The sequence below is a fragment of the Mus musculus genome, chromosome Y (assembly GCF_000001635.26).
Source record: "Mus musculus strain C57BL/6J chromosome Y, GRCm38.p6 C57BL/6J".
Lineage (NCBI taxonomy): Eukaryota > Metazoa > Chordata > Mammalia > Rodentia > Muridae > Mus > Mus musculus.
Genome location: NC_000087.7, coordinates 2,259,829 through 2,279,633, shown reverse-complemented (window position 1 = coordinate 2,279,633; position 19,805 = coordinate 2,259,829). Strand labels below are relative to the sequence as shown.

The window sequence follows — 19,805 nt, the reverse complement described above, 5'->3', positions numbered from 1 at the left end:
GACTCACCGCACCAGCTATATATGCACCAGGGAAAGGCCTTATCTGACACCAATGGGAGGAAAGGACCTTGGTGGTCCTGTGGAGGCTCCATACCTCAGCATGGGGAGATGTTAAAGTGGTGAGGCAGGAGTGGGTGTGTGGGTGAGTACCCTCATAGAGGCAGAGGAGAGAGGGGATGCGATGTGGAAGTTTGTGGAGGGGAAACTGGGAAGGGGACAACATTTGGAATATAAATAAATAAAATAATATAAAAAATTAAAAGAGTTTGGTGCTGTTTTGTTTTCTTGGTTTCAGGAAGTCCTGTTTTACTAGGTTTTTGTTTGATTTTGAGAAAGAATTTAAAGTTTGGTGGGTAGGAAGGGGATGATGATCTAGAAGGACTTTGGGAAGAAGAAGAATATGCTCAACATACATATGTAAATTTAAAAACTCTTTTAAATAGAAAAAAAAAACTCCTGTTGGTGCTGCCTTTGTTCAGGTCTTGTTTCTTGTCATTTCTAGGAGATATAATCTCCAAACACCAAGTTTTTTTTTTTTTAATCCCCTGGCTCTTACATTTTTTCCACCTTCTCTTCCCAAGTCTGAGGAGCAGTTAACTGTGTTGTAGATGTAGATACTCACTGAACATAGTGAATAATACTGTCCTGACCTCTTATGGATTGTGGAAATCAAGCTAGGTACTAGGAACCAAGCCAAGACTCAGGACTATTGAACTAACGAATCTTAGAGAAGAAGTGCTTATTCCCACTTTATTAAAGCAGCCTAATTCCTACCTGCATTCTAAGTGTCAACTCTTAGGCTCACGGGTATAGCTCTCACTCTTCATCAAAGAAACTTCTCTTTTAAACAGAAGGGACCACTGCACGCCTACAATCTTGACAAAACCCTACTGCTAGGCACCTCTGCCCACCATCCTAACCATCACAGCTAACCCACACCAAATACCTTCTCAAAGTCAATGGGGTACATCTTGAATCCAAGCAGCTTGTCTGGAGTAGGAAGTGCAGTCTTGAGTTCCTCCAGGTGGCTGTCATCTGCAGAAAGCAAAGGACACCATGATGTGTGGTGAACCCATTGTACTGCCCAAGGTGAAATCTGGACTGGAAAGTGGTGTTTATGTAAAAGTATTTGAAAAGGAGAGACATCCTGGAAGCTGTAAGGGAAGGGGACTCAAGAAGAGAAAACACTTCCCTGCCCAAAGGGCACAGGGACATAGGGGTGAGGAATATAAACATATGAAGACCTGGAGGTCCTGAGTAACAAAGATGAACACCTCAAAACAAGGAAGCAGCATATTCACACACAGTAAGTTGACAGGAATTCAATTACATACTAGTAAGTTAATAGACTAATGCAGAGACCTATTAGGCTGTAAAAAGGGGAGAAAATTGCAGGACTATATTAATGTACAACCATTACACTAAATAAAGTAGATAAAATAGATGGGACACAGGAAGAAAACTCTACTTTGAGTTTGCTTCCCTGTGGTTCCACTGATACAGATAGTGGTCGTAAAGATTAAAACAAAAATGTAGAGAAAGGTTTTCAAGGATGGTGAGGTGGTAGAGAATGGCTGAAGATGTTCAAGGGTCATAGGAGTTTAGTTTTATAAGACGAAGATGATGGAGCTGGGCAAAGTGATTTAGATTACGTTCACATGAAGATAGAAACTAGTTAATGGAAAGAAATGGCAAGCAAGGGTACAGGGGAGAGACATACTATTATGAACAGTGAATGAAGGAAGGGAAAGTCTGAAAGGAATATTGTTGGTCAAATCTCACTCACAAGGAGACAACTTTACTCTGAAAGGGAAACTGAGGAACTGTATCGACTTGGGAGATTTGTACAAGAGAACAGATTCCTCAGGGATATCAGAAGAGAAAACAGAGTGTGTGACACAGAAGTGCAGAAATGGAGGTGTGCTTTAAGCAGATACAGAGGACAGGAACACAGAGGGAAAATAGAGGTGACCTGTTACCAAGGACACAAAGCAGCAAAGGTATCAAGCCACCCAGAGGGCAGGGAGCAGTCAGGTTCTTTTTGCATGAAAGTAAATAAATCAAGAAGAAACAAGGAGAAGTCTATAAACACAAGGAAGGGGATGAACCATTTCCATAAGTCTATATTGCAGAGAAATGAGATACAGAGCTTTTGTTTTTCCATCCTTCAACCCTTAAGCACAGACTAGGTAAGTCTCAGAAATATAGTGAAAATCCTGGCTAGTGGCAAACACCAGAGGGAAGGCTGAGAGGGAACCGAACACAAATAGATGATCTCTAAACGAATGGTGAAGCATTCTTAAAGACAGTTGTGGCACTGGTACTTTGCAGCTCTTGATCAGAAACATGGATCCTGATGCCAGACTTTGGAGCAAACTTGGGGACCGGCAGAGACTGAAGGAGTTTGGCCACCACAGCACAGTCCTGGGACCCTCCTAATCCATATGTCTGAGCAAACAGGTTGGCAGCAGCCATCACATAATCCAGATGCAGGGACTGAAAGAATGGCATGGCAAAGGAAAGTCAGCTTAACAACCACAGGTTAAGAGTAGAGAGACCTAATTCCCACACAACCACCTAGGAGATCCCAAGGACACTTACATTGTTTATGTCAAAGGTGAGTGGATGTGGACAGTGTTTTGGTCCTGATCAAAACAGTGCTTCAGAGCTAGTAAGCCAGGAGAATGCAAAGATATGAAGAGGACCGAGGGAGAAGCACTCTCAGGAAACCCTCATGCCAAGAAGCCTAGGTTCACCATTCTTGGGAAATTCATGATGAGCCAAACACATGGCAAGTTCAACTTACCAATTCATATGAGGCAAAATTAAGAAATGAAAGTTAGTCCTTTCTAAATGCCCACAGCCATTGTCATACCTACTTCCCAGATATGGCTTAGCAAGACATTAGGCATGACACGACCCAGTGTCAAACACAGCTGGGACTTGAACACACAGATCACTCTATGCTTAACTATAAAATTTCTCACAACTACAGCCCTCAAAGAGAACTCAGCTATGACTCAGCCCACAAGTGCAGCTGGGAAGGAAACTAAACCCCTTCCCTGGCTGACAGGAGGAAGAAAACACAAAAGCTTGCACCAAGTACTAGCCTACACCTTGCATTCTGGTACCTGTGGCAGGTAGGCTGCCTGGCAGAAGGACAGAGGACAGTAAGTCTCCAATTTTCTGGAAATGTGCTCAGCCAAATACATCCACCAAGTATGTAACACCTGAGCTGGAGGGAAGCTGTGCAGCGACGGCTGGATGTTGTGAGAATACTGGGTGTGCCAGTGCTGGTAGGCCCAAGACACACAGTTGGCCCTAGTCTGTGGCCTCTGCAGGACCAGACTACAGTGTATGGCCTCCAGTATTTCCAAAGGCTGGGTGCCAGCTACCTGCTGTGTCTGTTCCATGAACGTGGGATCTCTATCAAATACAAAGACCTGGATTACTTCAGAGGCCTAGAAGTAAGGTTTCTGGGCAAGCCTTCTTTCTCCAGCAAAAATGTCAATCCTGACCATTTCCTATCAACCTCCACCAGCATAAGGCTCAATCAACCATTAATTATCCAAAGCATCCACCGAGGATGTGCCTGAGGAGAGCAGACAAGGACGTCTTTGTTGACTGCCTTCTGTCCACTGTTGGTTTGTCTGTTACTTACGTGAGGTATTGGTTAATATTTTCAGCTGACTGTTTGAAGAGCCCTTCAAACTCATCTGAGCCCACTACAGACAGAGCAAACAAATGCATGTCAGCAATGGTCAAAAGCAAACAAAAACCAAAAACAAACAAACAAAAAAATCCAAAAAAACGTCATAGTACACATTAGTGATACTACCAGTTAGTAAAGACTGTTCTGGGTGAAGACTGCATTAACCTGTACAATGAGGTTACCCACGTGTTCCAGACCAGAAGTCACATTTGCAGTCAAGTTTGTATGTGTGAGAACCTGGCAATAGATGTATGATATGTTTGGATTATAAGAAAGAGAGACAGAAAGGAAGAAAATCACACTTCAAAGAACAATGACCCATTGGCAGTAACTTTTAGTACTTGGCAAAACAGTACCCGGGTCTCAACAGGAATTCCTCTGTTTTTTTTGTTTGTTTGTTTTGTTTGTTTGTTTGTTTTGTTTTGTTTTTTTGTGTTTTGTTCCCCCAACCCCAAAGTTTCTGAGAACTAGTAGGGCACTGCTGAAATGGTGTGGGGCATGCATACAGACACTGGACATACAGGTTCTAAATTCTAACTCCCCCACATACTTACCTACTTTTATGACCTACTGCAGTGCAATAGAACTCCCCTCTAGCCATCTGCTTTTTAAGTCTCTGACATAGCTAGCATTTACACTCATCAAAGTTAGTATATGAGCACATGCATACCGCAAGATTGAGTATAGTGCCAAATACAAACCCACTGCTAAGAATTTTACCAAAGTATATGAACAGCCTATATAGAGCCTAATTGCTTTATAAAATCTAGCTGGTAGGTATTACTTCAGTGCACATTTTGCAGATGAGGAATCTAAGGACCAGACAGGTCTCCTTCTACAAATTTACTGAACATATTCTAAAACCTTTTGCACTTCTCTGCCTGCTGTGCAGACTTAGAGACATTTTATAACCTCGAACAAGAAACAGGATAAGGTAATTCAGTTGGAACTCTCTAGTCTATTCCTTCCTGATCTTCACCTCCTTGGCATGGCCTCAAAATACTGACAGTATGAGCCTAGGAGCAAACAGAAACAAAACAACCACCCCAAACTCCCTGGGCCCCGATGGACTAGAAGAACACAAGCAGGACTGGGCTCTGGGTTTAATTTAGCATTCATTTTGTCCAGTCAGAGGACACACAAGATTATGTACTTGACAACACACACAGAAGCAACACTGAAAAACCAGCTGTTTCACTTTTAACTTAACATTTTGGGTAACAGTTTAGCACACAAAAAATGCACTCACTATTATCAGTAATTTAGAAAATTAGCAGAGACAACAATAGCTGATTTGTGTAGCAAAAAATAATCATTGATTCTCACTGTTCAGACACATGTCCAACTGATGTTCTCTTTAACTCTTTTGAAATTAGAAGGTTAAGGTTAATTATTGAACTTAAAATGTTTTCCATATAATATAGTTTGATTGTATTTTTTCCTTCTGCCAACCCCTCCCAGAACATCCTAAACTCCCCAGCCACTTAACTCACATGCCATCTCTCAAGAAAACACTATAAAAAGTAAAACCCAAAAGAAATAAAGAAATAAAAACCCACCAGCAAGACAAGTAATACCAAAACAGAAGTGCACAAGAAAAAAACCCTGAGATCCACCTGGCCACCTTCTTCTAGTCATGGAGCCTACCCTGGAAAGTGGTTGATAGATGCCACTAACATTCCATTGTAGATTATGTTTCTTTTCCCTTTTCTGGCTTGGTTAGAGGTAGAACTTTGTGTGGACCTCCCCTTCTTTGTGTTGGGATTTTGCTTGGATTGAACTTGCACAATTTTGTGTGCTGTCAACCAGAAGTGGATGACCCCAAAGAAACCATGTCTGATTTATAGATAACACACTTGGGCTGGTACACATATAATTGGTATAAAGACATGGTACGTGTTCCAGATACAGAATACATCGGAAACTAGAAAACTGTAGCATGAGACTGGCAAAGGCTCGAGGACCTAACCCTTCCACCTCCCAAGGTTGATCATCTGCTGGGTGTGCTCAGTGGTATTAGGGAAGTTCTTCAGTGTGTAGATGGGGATGGATTTCTCAGGTGGGTCTTGGCTTGAGCTGTAAGATTCTGTCAAGAAGGGAACAACCACCTGCACGTTGCCCTTGGTGCCCAGCATGCCTGATTCCAGCAGAGGCTTATGATAGTAAACACAATGGAGGTCCACATATAATCCTTCAGGGAGATGGGAAGAAATGGCAGATGAGTATCATGCAAGCTTACATAAGACAGGAACACAGGTCAGCTTGGTCTACAGAGTGAGTTACAGGACAACCGAGAGTACACAGAGAAATCCTGTCTCGAAAAACCAAGGCAAGACAGGAGCACAAGAACCTCATACACTCTACCCTGATCTTGCCCTCCTCACTCAACTCCAAACTTACGAGCATCCACATTGACTAGAGAATTGGCCACACCATCCAGCTTTTGGAAGAAGTCATCATCATAGATGTGTTCTGTCTCCAGGCCTACACCATTCTGGTGGCTGAATACCCTGATGTGTAGATTTATTTCACCAGCAGCAGTCTCAGACTTTAATTTCTGTGTGGGAATATGAAAAACAGAGCTGCTTCCATGCACTGATGCAAAAAAAGTCTACAGAGATATTGCAGTATTTATCTCATAAGGGGCAGAACAAGGCTCAAAGTCAACCAGGCTCGAACTGTGCCAATTCCATCTGGCTGGCCACAACAGATATTATAAATGACATTAGAATGCTCTTTTATGACAGCTACATTTCTGTTATTCATAAAATTCTGTCCTCTTTTGCTTTAAAGATTATAAAAGAAGGGATGGAGGGATGGTTCAGTGGTTAAGAGCACTGACTGTTCTGCCAGAGTTCTTGAGGGTTCAAGTTCCAGAAAACACATGGTGGCTCACAAACATCCATAATGTGATCCAATGCCCTCTTCCAGTGTGTCTGAAGTTATTGACAGTATACTCAAATATATAAAATAAATAATTTTTAAATTAAAAGGATTATAAATTAAATTTGGCACCACACAATATTTTGAGAACTAAAATAAGAAACAAACAAGGTCAGAATAGCCTAACAGCTACTCTATTTTCAATTAACGTCATCCAGAGTATCCTGAATAAAACTACAAACAGACTGAGCCTCCTCTAGTTTTCCTTTCACTTCTGGTATAAATGGGCTATGGCCTCCTCCACCTGAACTCTCTGTTCTTTAAATACCACGCTCCAGAATAGCATATCTTCATGCAGGCTTCTACTACTTTTGCATGGTCAACTGTCTGCCCTCACATTGGTACTGTTTCACCATGGATAGGTCCATTTTCCTAGGAGAAACCCCTAATAAGTACTTAAAAGAAGCACCCTCCAGACAGTTTTCCAATTGCTACTTCTCTGTTTCTCTGTACTTCTCTTACACGTTTGACATTCTAACATTAACCATATGCCACTTACTGCAACAGTAGCCCAACATGGTCAAAGAAAAGTCTCCAAAGAGCTTTTGGGAGTATAGCTCATAAACACCACAACTTCCTATGTTAAAATCTTAAGCATAATATTTAAAAGTGTTAGTCCACTTAAAACACTACGTAAAGAACAGGTAAGATAAGCATAAGCATTTACCAGCAAAAATACTTCCAGTACAGAATAACCCTGAGGATTCAGACCTTATATGTTTTAGGTTACATGCACTTACAACAGCTGAGTGTATGTGTCTGTATGTATGTATATGTACACACAAGTACAGGTGTATATAGACACACACAAACATATGCACAATACTTAGTATATGTATGAATGAGTGGGATCTTAGTGTACTAGTAGTACTAGTCCAGAAACACTATGTGCAGCTCTCTTCTTCTTCTTCTTTTTTTTTTCTTTTTGGTCATCAGTATCCCAGCTCCCCTGAATTGGCTTCCTAAAAGTATGGAAGAAATTTTTCCTTTCCACTGATAGAGCAATCTGGGAGAGGAAAGACAAATAGTATTTAATACCATTTAAGTTATTATTGAGTCTTACAGACTCAGTGTTACAGGAGGACACCAAAATGCAATCTTGAAGCATCTCACTTGTTCCAATCTTCCCATTAGAGGAATCAAGGAACATTTCTTTTGTTACCTTATGTTTTCTAAATCTAGAGTCTAGGATGCTTGATGAAAAACAAATCAAAGGAAAGATGAATTATCAGCAAGACAATCAAGGTAACACTGGCCTGTAGGGAATGCCCAGCTATGACTCTATTATCCATCTCACAATGTCACTTCTGCAATTCCTGAGAATCTAAGCTTAGGTGGGGAGGGAAAACCAGGCAAATGAAAAAATTGTGACAGGTAAAATTGTCTATTGACCTCATACCTGAATTCCTGAAAAACAGGAGGGAACTATGGGAAAAATAAAAGAGGGGAGGGAAGGGGAGAGAAGAGGAGGAGAAAGGAGGGGAGAAACATCTAAGCCATTTAGGTTAGACTCAAATAGGAGAGAGAATGCCATTCCATCCTACTCATTGTGATGTTCCAGGGATGGAAGAGAAACTGTCTGTTCAGGTTTGACTTCCCAATGGTGTCTAAGTCTGTAACTGTCATTTCTCCATCCTATCCACAGTCAAGGCCAATCATGGCAATGTTATTGAGCAGCTCACAGCCAGCGGCACCTGCACCTACCTAGAAGTTGGTAAACCATCTGATCAGAGTAAACAGGGATGGCATATACTCCCAAAAGAAAACATCAACCAAATACAAGACTGTGTAGTAACAAATATTCCATTCACAGGGATGCACAATCCTATGGGTGACTGAGAGGAGAGAAAGAAAAAGAGATACCTGAAGCCTTTCCTCAACCAACCACAAAACAGAATAGGTGATGTGATCAGGACATGAAAAACCAAAAGACACCTCCCCAAAGGGATCAGGGAAAGAGAGGTCCTTCCAGAAAGGGTGAACAGAGGCCATTAGTGTCAATCACCACGAAGTATTTTGGCTTGCCAAGCTTCTCTTGTAGGTCTGATCCAAATGCAGCCACTTGCCCATTGAATCAGTTCTGACACTGGATTTATGTGAATGCTTACAGACAGGTTAAAGTTACAATCTCCTCATGATGTTCCCAAAGTTTCCTACTGTTCACAGGGATCTAGCAGCAGGCAATTATCTTCCATAAAGGTCACTCCATGCTCCCGGAGACATTCAAAGGCATCAAAGTACAGCCACTGGGCATAAACTTTCTAGAAGAAGCCTGGGGAAAGGAGGTTGTCAGTAGCAGTAGCCTAACTGAACTAAAAGGCAGTGATGACATCAGAAACACAGAGCAGTCACAACCTTTCCCACTAGGGCTAACCTTCATGACCTCCTGTGCAGCCAAACTACCAAAGAAGGCATTCATGGGTGCCAGATCCCCAGCTGCTACATAGGCCAACTTCCAGATAAGGTCGATGTCCAGGCAGTCTTGCTGAACTGCTGGCAAAGCTTGATCATTCACAGCTTGGGCTAAGGTCACCAATTCATCAGCATCCTCCTGGTTGGACAAAAGGAACTGGGATAGAGCCTATCAGGCCCTACTGGAGGAAGAACAGGTATAGGAAACAGACAAATCAGAGGTTCCTGGCTGGCTTCCCACTCACTTACCTCATTATGGTGCCGATGAGGCCTGCTGTGCTAAGTACAGAACTGATGCAGGGCCTGGGAGCCAATGTGGAGCTAAGCAGGACTACAGCACTTAGCAAAACCCGTGACCACAAATTCTGGCTCTGGCAGGGAGGTGAATAGGGGTTTCTATGGGTAATGGAGCATTGTGAGGCCAGATATAAACAACTTATAAATCTCAAAAGCAGGACTCCTTCTACTCATACCCCCTCACCACATACTCATAAAACTGATCTTCCAAGGTAATATTACTTGACTGACAATGCCTCCATGGATATACTCAGAGAAGCTGGAGGTATCACAGATACTAAATGTATAGGGACCTGGAAGATGAAAACAATGGAGAAGACTACCAGTCCAATCTTTGCCTTTGCCAACCTCCCAAGATCAAGTACAAAAAGAAAAAAAAAATCACAGTCCAAGCCTAAAACACATCAGCTTTCTTTCAATTGCAAGCTTTACTCAGATAGGGACAAGCATCCAACCAACCAACCAAGAAATAATCAAAGAAAAAAAAAGAAGAAGGAGGAGGAAGGAAGAGGAGGAGGAGGGAGAGAAGGGGAAAGAGGAGAAGAAGAAGAAGAAGAAGAAGAAGAAGAAGAAGAAGAAGAAGAAGAAGAAGAAGAAGAAGAAGAAGAAGAAGAAGAAGAAGAAAAAGAAGAAGAAGAAGAAGAAGAAGAAGAAGAAGAAGAAGAAGAAGAAGAAAAAGAAGAAGAAGAAGCATATCTATCAAAGGCACAGGCATACAGTACACAACACTCATCCCAGCCCTTCAGAAATCAACTCAGGAGGATTCAGAGTTCAAAGCTACCCAAGAGCTACCCACACCAAACAAAATGGCCACAGTCTCACTTATATAGCTTCAGACTCTGGGTGGTAGGAAGGTGACACCACATCTGACTTCTGTTTAAATGCAGAAAAACAAAATGGGGAAGGGAAAAGATGTCTCCTTTGTCCAAGACCTGATTCAGTGGCTGAGAGTGAGTGCTTCTTGCTCTCCCAGAAAGCAGGAACTTGGTTAAGTGGGCAGCTCACAAATGTCTGCAGCTCTCAGACATATCCCAAAACATAGACACACACAAAAAAATTAATACACAAGACAAAAAGAAATCTACTTGTCTCTATCTCCCAAGCATTACACACAAGGTCTGTAAAGATACAAGCCATAGGAACTAACTTTTCTTACAGAGGTTCTGGGGATCAAACTGAAGAACTTGTAAGAGCACAGCGAGAAGTCTACCAACTGACTTGCTGTATTAATGTTTAGTATATTACTAATATTTAGTGACTATAGAGAAGAGAACATCTGTATGTGTTGAAAACAAAAGCAATTTTTTTCATGAGTTTGTTGACTTGGAGACAGAGATTCACTTAGCCCAAGCTGGCCTCTTAATCTATAACTAAGGCTGGGCTTGAACTTCTAATCCTCCTGCAAGCACCTCCTGAGTGCCAGGATTACAGGTGCATGCCATCATCCACAATGGCACCTTGCTTACAAAGAAGTTATATTAACAGAGCCCAAGGGTGGATGGCTACAAAATATACAAGAAAAGGAGTCTTTGGTCCCCTCTCATCACTGATCAGTTTCAGCTCATGCATGCAGAAAGACTTCCTAGAAAACAGACATCACCTTGAGTACTCAGCATCACACTCATTCAAGTCTGGACAATACAAAGGAGTTGATACCAGGGTTATCTAGACAAATCTTTAGGACCAAAGTTCAGCAAGCTAAGACAACTGAAGCCAGCATTAAACATGTAAGACTCACAAGTACCTCACTTCTATCAAACTTGTTATAAAACATCATGCTACTTTGACTGTGGCTGATCTCACACATCTCACTTTAGCTTTCTGCAGGTGTCTTAATTTAAGGGATGTCACCTATACAGAAGCTTTGTTAATCTCACACCTTTGCTGGGACTCACTGGCTTTGGCCTACTGCACACACAAACTGCTGTGTTTTAAAGTACTGTAGACTCCCCTCCTTAACTCTTTCATCACTGTCACACTGCCTTCATACATTTTCTCAATGAGGCAGTTTGGACAACTGAGGTGAGCCTTCATCAGGATCCATCTTTATCTGCTTCCTCCAAGTCCTAGTGTAGCAATTACCTAGATGTGCTGCCTTCCTGGCTGCATAATAGCATTTTGCATGGTTATTCTAAGTTTAAACTCGGCCATAAAGCTTACAGAGCAAGGGTTCTTACAAACTGAGCCGTCTACCAGTCACACACACTAGAAAGGACCAAGTCATTTCGTCCTTTTAAAGCTTAAAAGAATAAATCTACTTTTCTAAAATAAAACCAAAAACGGGGGAAGGGGGTGGAGGCAAGTCAAAAGGGAATGAACCAAGGAATAAGTTAGAGTGCCTGACAATACTTGAGAATCAGTCCAGCATCACAGAAAGGGATGGTGCACTGGAGGTGGGAGACACAAGTTAGGCCCTGTTCTATCAAGGCATGGTGGCTTTAATTCCAGGACTCAGGCAAGAGGACTGAGACCAGTCTGCTGTGAAAAGTTCCAGAGTGAACTCTTGGCTTCTGAGGCAGCCCATATCACAGAGCCAACCTTCCCTTTGTTCTGTTCTACCACTTCTCACCCTCCTTCCCCAGGCTTCAGTACTCAGAACATTGATCTATATGGGACCAATGCCATTGAGTTTACTTATGCCCTGAAATTCTGTGAAAGAGACAAAGTCACCACTTTCAAATACATGCCAGGAGTCCTCCAATCAGGTGACAATCCCTGGATTCTCCTGGTTGGGGAAAAAGGAAAAGAGAAGAATGAATTTATGAAATTCCTAGGCAATTGGATGGTCAAGGAGAGTATCATCCTGAGTGAGGTAACCCAATCACATGGTATGTACACACTGATAAGTGGATATTAGCCCAGAAACTTAGAATACCCACACAAGTTGCAAAACACATGTGGTCACTTTGCCCCTTCTTAGAATTGGGAGCAAAACACCCATGGAAGACAAAGTTTGCAGCTGAAATGAAAGAATGGACCATCTAGAGACTGCCATAATTGGGAATTCATCCTCCAAACACAGACACCATTGCATAAGCCAGCGAGATTTTGCTGAAAGGACCCTGATATAGCTGTCTCTTGTGAGGCTATGCAGGTGACTGGCAAACACAGAAGTGGATGCTCACAGTCAACTATTGGATGGAACACAGGGATCCCAATGGAGGAGCTAGAGAAAGTACCCGAGGAGCTAAAGGGGTCTACAAACCTATTGGTGGAACAACAATATGAACTATCCAATACCCCCAGAGCTCATGTCTCTAGCTGCATATGTAGCAGAAGATGGCCTAGTCTGCCATCATTGGGAAGAGAGACCCCTTGGTCTTACAATCTTTATGTGCCTCAGTACAGGGGAACACCAGGGCCAAGAAGTGGGTGGGTAAGGGAGTGAGGGGAAGGGTATGGGGGATTTTGGGGATAGCATTTCAAATGTAAAATAAGAAAATACCTAATTAAAAAATACATATATAAGAGTTAAGCCTCCCATAGTGTGTCATGCTTATGGTCACACTATCCTGGAAGCTGAGGCAGAAGGTTTACCCTGTATTCAAACCAACCTAGCCCTAGCTACATTATGGAGAATGTCTGAAACACAAACACACACACAAACAAAAATAAACCAACAAAACAACACAAAACAACAACAACAACAACAAAAGACATCATCACCAAAAAAAGAGAAAGAGAGAAAGGAAGGAAGGAAGGAAGGAAGGAAGGAAGGAAGGAAGGAAGGAAGGAAGGAAGGAAGGAAGGAAGAAAGGAAGGAAAAAGAAAGAGGGAGAGGGAGAGGGGAGAGAGAAAGAGAGAGAGAGAGAGAGAGAGAAAGAGGAAGAGGAAGAGGAAGAGAAAGAGAAAGAGAAAGAGAAAGAGAAAGAGGAAGAGGAAGAGAAAGAGAAAGAGAAAGAGAAAGAGAAAGAGAAAGAGAAAGAGAAAGAGAAAAAGAGAAAGAGAAACTTCCCAAGATTTTAAGGGCAGGAAACTAATTTTAATTTCCCTCACGGACAGGTTACTGAATAGGTTATTTAGTGACAGATCCCAAGTCCAACTGTTGGGTGGGGACAGGGGAAGGGAGGGAAAAGGGGGAACAGGAAAATAATTTAAAAGAATGTGAGGGAATGGGAAAAGAGAGTCCTCAAGACAAAGGAAAGGTGGGAAAGGAAGGAGAGCAGAGGGGAAAAAAAGTGGTTCAGAGAACAGGAAAAGGAAAGGAAAATCAAACCAAAACAATTACTGCCTACCTTCTCTGCATGAGAACGTATGGGGCTGGCCTCCTTAACTTAGTGATCATTAAAACCATGGTACTGAGTGGCTGTTCCCCATTTGAATCAGTGAGAATCATTTCCTCTCCAAAGTCACGGAAGAGTTGTCTAGAGAAGGAGGCAAAGGGAGTGATGCTTTGAACCAAGCACAGGGCCTTCAAGTACTCAAGGAACTGGGACAGATCGGGTGATGTTCATACCACACCGGAAAAAAAAAGAAAAATCACTTCAAAACTGGATGGTGGAGGAGGACATGAAGGTTTGGGAGTCTCTTGGCCTATGTTTGAAGTTAGACAAATGCAAGCACTCACCCAACTAAGCCCCGAGTGTCTGCTACTACCAGCTCGATTCTGTGGCTATGGCTGAATACACCCACATGCAGCTGATATTCCAAAGGAGTGTTGGTAAGATCCAATACATGTAAAGAACAATAAGCCCAGGTTTGGGGTGGAGTGAGAGAATAAAAACGTTGACAGAAGTTAGGGAGAAGGGAGAAGAATCCAACACCCAGGCTCAGCTGGCACAGCCTTTTGTCCCATGGACACACAAGTCTCAGTGGGTGTCAGATATAACAAGGGACAAAGAACAGCTTTTAAAAACACTACCAACTATAGGAATAACATCAGTGCTAGACAAACAAGGTCTGGAGACCACCTAAGTTCATTTATCTGGTAAAAATAGACAGCTGGCTACCTACAGCCAGGTTATACCCATCAAGAGTAACTACCCAACTAGTCTGGGTTTCCTCTCATTATACTCACTCATACAAGGGCTAGGGAATTATATATGTAGGTGCTGTGCTCCATCCAGATCTCATTATAACACAACACCTTTCTAGAAGAGAATCTCCAACTCTGTGGAGCTCTACCTGCTACCTACATCTCCTAGATTTCCAGAACCAGATCTGATACAAAGTGCCAGCCTAAATGGCAACAAACCTGGAAGAATAAGACAGGAGGCATGGGGTTACTCCAGGGTACCTGAAAACCACTAAGGAACTCCTCAATTAGAGGTCCAGTGTAGGCAAACACAGGAACGTAACTGTTTACTTCAGCAAGGCTTGGTTGGGATAGCTCAGCTTGGTTTTTACCAGTATCTTCCTCACATAGGTAGAACTATGAAAAGGGGGTAGGAAGATAGCACTGAAACACATGCAGTGCACATGCTGGAGCCTAAGCAAGGAGAAGCCAAAAAGAGATGATACCTGGGAAGACAGATCAGCCCACTGGGCAGTGCCCTGATCATGGAAAGTGACAGCCTTGACCCCACCAAGGATGATATTCTTGGCAAATTCAACATGCAAACCCTGCAGGCCTGATATCAGTACTCTGGAAGCCTGGAGATGCTTCGCTGACTCATGGCCGAGTACATACCTGTCATTAAAGAACTCTAGGTTAGTGTCTGCCCCACTCTGTGCCTTCTCCCAATCTTCATCTCCCGATGTGGATACCATTCACAGCTGGCTGGTGAGAGTAAAGGCTTTCATCTATGTCCATTTCCTTATTTTGTTTTTGACATTTCCTAAAGATGAGCAGAGAGTTCCAGGGGAGATAAATAGAAATGAGACTGAGACATTTGGAAAGACAGAGGTACTTCATCACCCCCACTGATTGTTTCCATCCTTACAAACGTCATACTCCGTTGGTTGGCCCTGGGGGCATGCCAAACATCACAGAATAGGTAGGAGACCAACTAGAATCCAGACTAGAGTCAGGTCCAGACACTTTGCATTTCTTGGACAGGACTGAGCTGAACATCTGAAGAAATAGGGAGCATCACAGCTGAGGCTCTGTGGCAGGAACATCCTCTTCAGAAAGGTTTTCTGTACCCGTGTGTGTTTGTCTGTGTGTGTGTGTGTGTGTGTGTGTGTGTGTGTACTGCTACCCTTCTCTGACAGAGAAGGCACTGAAGATAATCAAACTAATCCAACTCTTAATGGTCAGTGTAGAGAATTAAAAAAAAAGTGCTTGTGCACACAGATAAGCACTAGAGAAGCCTAAAAAGTTAAGCAAGCACACAGGCATCCTTCAAAGGAAAGAGATCTTTACCTTCCTTTCTCCTGGAATGCTGGGAATCAATGTAGTTTACACCCTGGTGACATTTTGCTGTCTGATGAGTCAGGCTCCACCCGAAACCCCCAGAAATTATGTTTCGCTTATCCCAGAACCTTTCCCTCTAAATCCTGGACATTGCTTCTAGGCCATAAAACCCATTCTTATGAGGGATGTGATTGTACTTATCAACAGCTATGCTATCTCAGGGTCAGGCCGATGGTAACACGTGCACGTAAGCACTCATGCTCACTCATTCTCATGTCTGGCTCTGTCAAACTCTCTAAGCTCTAAATCTTTGGCCCTATTCTGAATCAATAATACCCATCTTTGTGAAAGAAGACAGGGTATTCTTTGTAAAGAATCTCAATGTCTTAAATTTGCTGTGCACTTGGGACTGAATTATTATTAGAATGAACACCTCTAAAATTGTGCCATGCTTAAATATGGCTAAACTTTGGCTGATGATGTGTGTCAGACTCCCAAATTCCAGGTCCAAGCACCAGTTCCAGTATCAGGCTGATCCCGGTTTCACTCTTAGCTCATCTGGATGGTAACATTTACCTGCCTGCTGCAAAGCAGGGTAGATCAGAAGTTTAAACATTTACACCCAAAAGAATCAGTGAGCAGACACTGCTTAGACCCCAAACTGAAACTGGGTATCTCTAAACAATAAAGGAGAATCCCACATTATATACACTGCTTTTGAAGCTAGGGGAAGTGCCAGTGAAAGGATGAAAACTATGTAGGCCCTGGCAAAGCAGACTGGGAGAGTTACAGCAGATGGATTATACATACCAACAATTCTGGTCCAGTTCTTTGAGAAGTTCTTCAGATATCTGTTGAGAGAGTCCAGGGACCATGGAAAGGTGCTGGTTATACCACAATGGCAGATGAGTCTAAAAAAAAAAAAAGTGCTTGTGCACACAGATAAGCACTAGACTAGAAGCCTAAAAAGTTAAGCAAGCACACAGGCATCTTTCAACTGAAAGAGATGTTTACCTTCCTTTCTCCTGGAATGCTGGGAATCAATGTAGTTTATACCCTGGTGACATTTTGCTGTCTGATGAGTCAGGCTCCACCCAAAACAAGGACATTATATCTACACTGGCCAAGAGGAAGAGGCAATCCATGATAAAGATGCCAAGCCAAGGTGAATCACTCCTAAGTTTATATCTAAAATTCTAGTGCCTTTTTCTAGGGAAATGATAGCCAAACAAAACAGAACAAACAAGACACCCCCAAACACACACAACCCAAAGAAAAACCACAAAGAAACAAAACAGCAATTGTAGAATTTGTCCTTTGTCCTATTTTTTATCCTAACTAACTCTATTAACTGCACAAATGACTAACATCCCATATCTCACTTCCTATATGCCCCTGCTGAACAATGCACTATCCCCTTCTCCACCTCAAAATGTTTTCAGAGAAGCCTATGTTTCGGACCTACTAAAAATCGAGGAAAACACTTTATAAAACAGTAGGTCACAAAGGGGGGTGTCCCTGGGTAGAAAGACTGGAGAACCAAGGCTGGAGGCCCGGCCTAACACTGCCTTCGGTCACGCCTCTCCTCCCCACCCCCTCGCTCCCCAATTCTGACTACACAGCTATGAGAAACCACTGCCTACCTGCCTGTTGCCCCTGAACCCAGGACAAGGACATCAACCTGAGCCCCTTAATCTGATCCGAATCCTTTCTCTGTACTATTCCACCGGGCCACCGTACCAACAAGCCCTGCTCAGTCAGCCCAATGGCTCCTGAGGCCTCCACCACAGAGGTCCAGATTGTTAACAATGTTGGTGCCAGTGTGCACTCCCTACCCCTCTCTTCGTACTTCCTCTTCCTCGAAGATCCAGTCCCAGAGCAGAGCAGCCTCCACCTTAAAGTCCCTGGCCAGCAGCCAGTTTCTCTCAGGAAACTCCTTCTGAAGGAAAATGAGATTTTGTAACTTGTGATTCATGTAACAGAGTTGTCTATGAGCCTGCAGCCTGGGGCCAAGAACAAAGCAGAACAGACAGGGCTGTTGTTAAGACATTCCTAAGAACAGCTTGACTGTAAAAATGAAAAACTACAAGGACAAGCAGGGCTATCTTGTCTGGGTCAACACCACCTGGCCGGAACCTCCCCTCTGTCTACTGCCCCTTGATGCAAGGTAAAGTCATACATCAACTTTCTATGTGAACAAGATAAGCCACCAGCCCACAGGAACAAAGTCCTGATACCCTTTTGCTGACATGTAATCTTTCTGATAATGTTTAAATAAGCCAATAGTGTGCCTAGTGTGTCGCTATGCTGAATTCCACACCCCTAAGCCCTTCACCCCATAAAAACCCCTAGCTTTCAAGCCTCATGGCTGACATCCATTATCCCCTGTGTGAGATGCATGTCGGTCTAGAGTTACATCATTAAATGACCTCATGTAATTACAGCAAGATGGGTCCTTGTGTTTCCTTGGGTGCTCTCTCACTCAAGAGACTAGAGTGGGGGTCCCTGAAAGGGAGCCTTACACTTCCACAAAATGAGTGCCCTTCTCCTCACATGAGGAACAAGATGGCGATGGTCCAGCTGGAAGCAAAGGGAGGAACTTGATCTATGCAAATCATGAACCATTTATGACACACTCAGCCAACAGGAATGAATATGCAAGAGTCAGGCAGAGCTTTAATGTACTGTTGGGAGCTCAGCTCTCTGGGACAATCTAGCTCCTCATGGAAATGGATATTGCTCTTCCTGGAAGTATGAAATCTCAGGAAAATCTGCTGGAAAATGCTTGCAATACAGGCAGGTAAGAGAACGTGACTGCCGAACACAATATAGAGCATGCTTTGAAGAAACCGTCCAAAAGCTCTTTGTCACTTGCTTGTGCTGTGGGATCTTTCTTCTACAACCCAGCAAATAATACATAGGAATGCTGCACTAGACTGTGTTGCATCTCTTCTAAAGCTGAAAACATCAGCTATAGGGGCCAGAATGGCTTCTTAAGTGAGACTTGTACCTTTAGTTGAGAACCTGAGAGAATGTACACCTGCCATTATGCAACGGGAGAATAACAGATTCCTACACTCTAGGCACAAAATGAAAAACAATCATTGTTGTAAAGTTGATGTGTTGTTGCACAAGGCATGCTTGAATACATAAGTAGATATAAGGGAAACAGAGAAGGCAGGAGACGTTCAATTTTAATGTAGTGAAAAGAGAGGTGTTTGTTCTTGTTTGATTGGTTTATTTTTCCATTTATGTAAAATAGTCCTGTTGGGGCTGGCCTCTGGCTCTCATGTCTGGGTTCAAGCCTGGGAGGCATCTCGGAACTGGAAGAGAAGAGGGAATCTAGGTGGGTAGAGAAATAATGGAACAAAGACAAGTTAGTTTGCTCAAGGTTCAAATTTTTAATGACGGACATGCTTTATAAAGGAGAGGGGAGGCCCATTCCCACCAAGCTGGAGGTGACCACCAGTAGGATCAGATGTAGACTCCAGAACAGCTAGGCCCACTCCCAGCAGGTAGCAGTGGCAGTGGCAGAACAATAGAGAGACCCAGGGAGGCAGGTCCCACCCTAGTTGATCTTTTTTAGTGGTAAGCAAAGTCAAGGTCTGGCTCAGCCTGCTTCAGGCTTGAAGGTGGAGGTTACAAGTCCCTTTTCTCACTTAATCTATCCTGATTATGGCATCTCCTCTCTCTACACCTCCTAAGACCTGCATACCTTCCGTCCCTTCTGGATTCCCTTCCTTTCTGTTTCTCATTGTAAAAGAACAGGCTTCTAATGAATAATAATGAAATATAACAAAATAAAACTTACTAAGATAATACAAAAACTACCCCAGAAAGAAAAGAAACCAAGAGAAGGTACAAGAATCAGAGACCCACTCATACATACACTCACAAGTACCATATAAACACTAAACTGAAATCTATAACATATATCCAGAGGACCTGGTAGAAACCTACAGAGGCCCTTTGCATCCTGCATCAGTCTCTGTGAGTTCTTAAGAGCTTTGCTCAGTTAATTTAGAGAGCCTAGTTTTTGTTTTCTGTTCTCCATCCCCTTTGACTCTTATAAGCTTTCTACTTCCTCTTTCATGAGGTTCCTTTACGCCAGACAGGAGGATTGGATGGACACATCCCATTTAGGGC

At 42.9% G+C, this 19,805-nt stretch overlaps 1 pseudogene; it reads right to left on the bottom strand.

The window, feature by feature from the left end:
* Positions 946-17,613, bottom strand: Uba1y-ps2 (ubiquitin-activating enzyme, Chr Y, pseudogene 2; annotated as a pseudogene).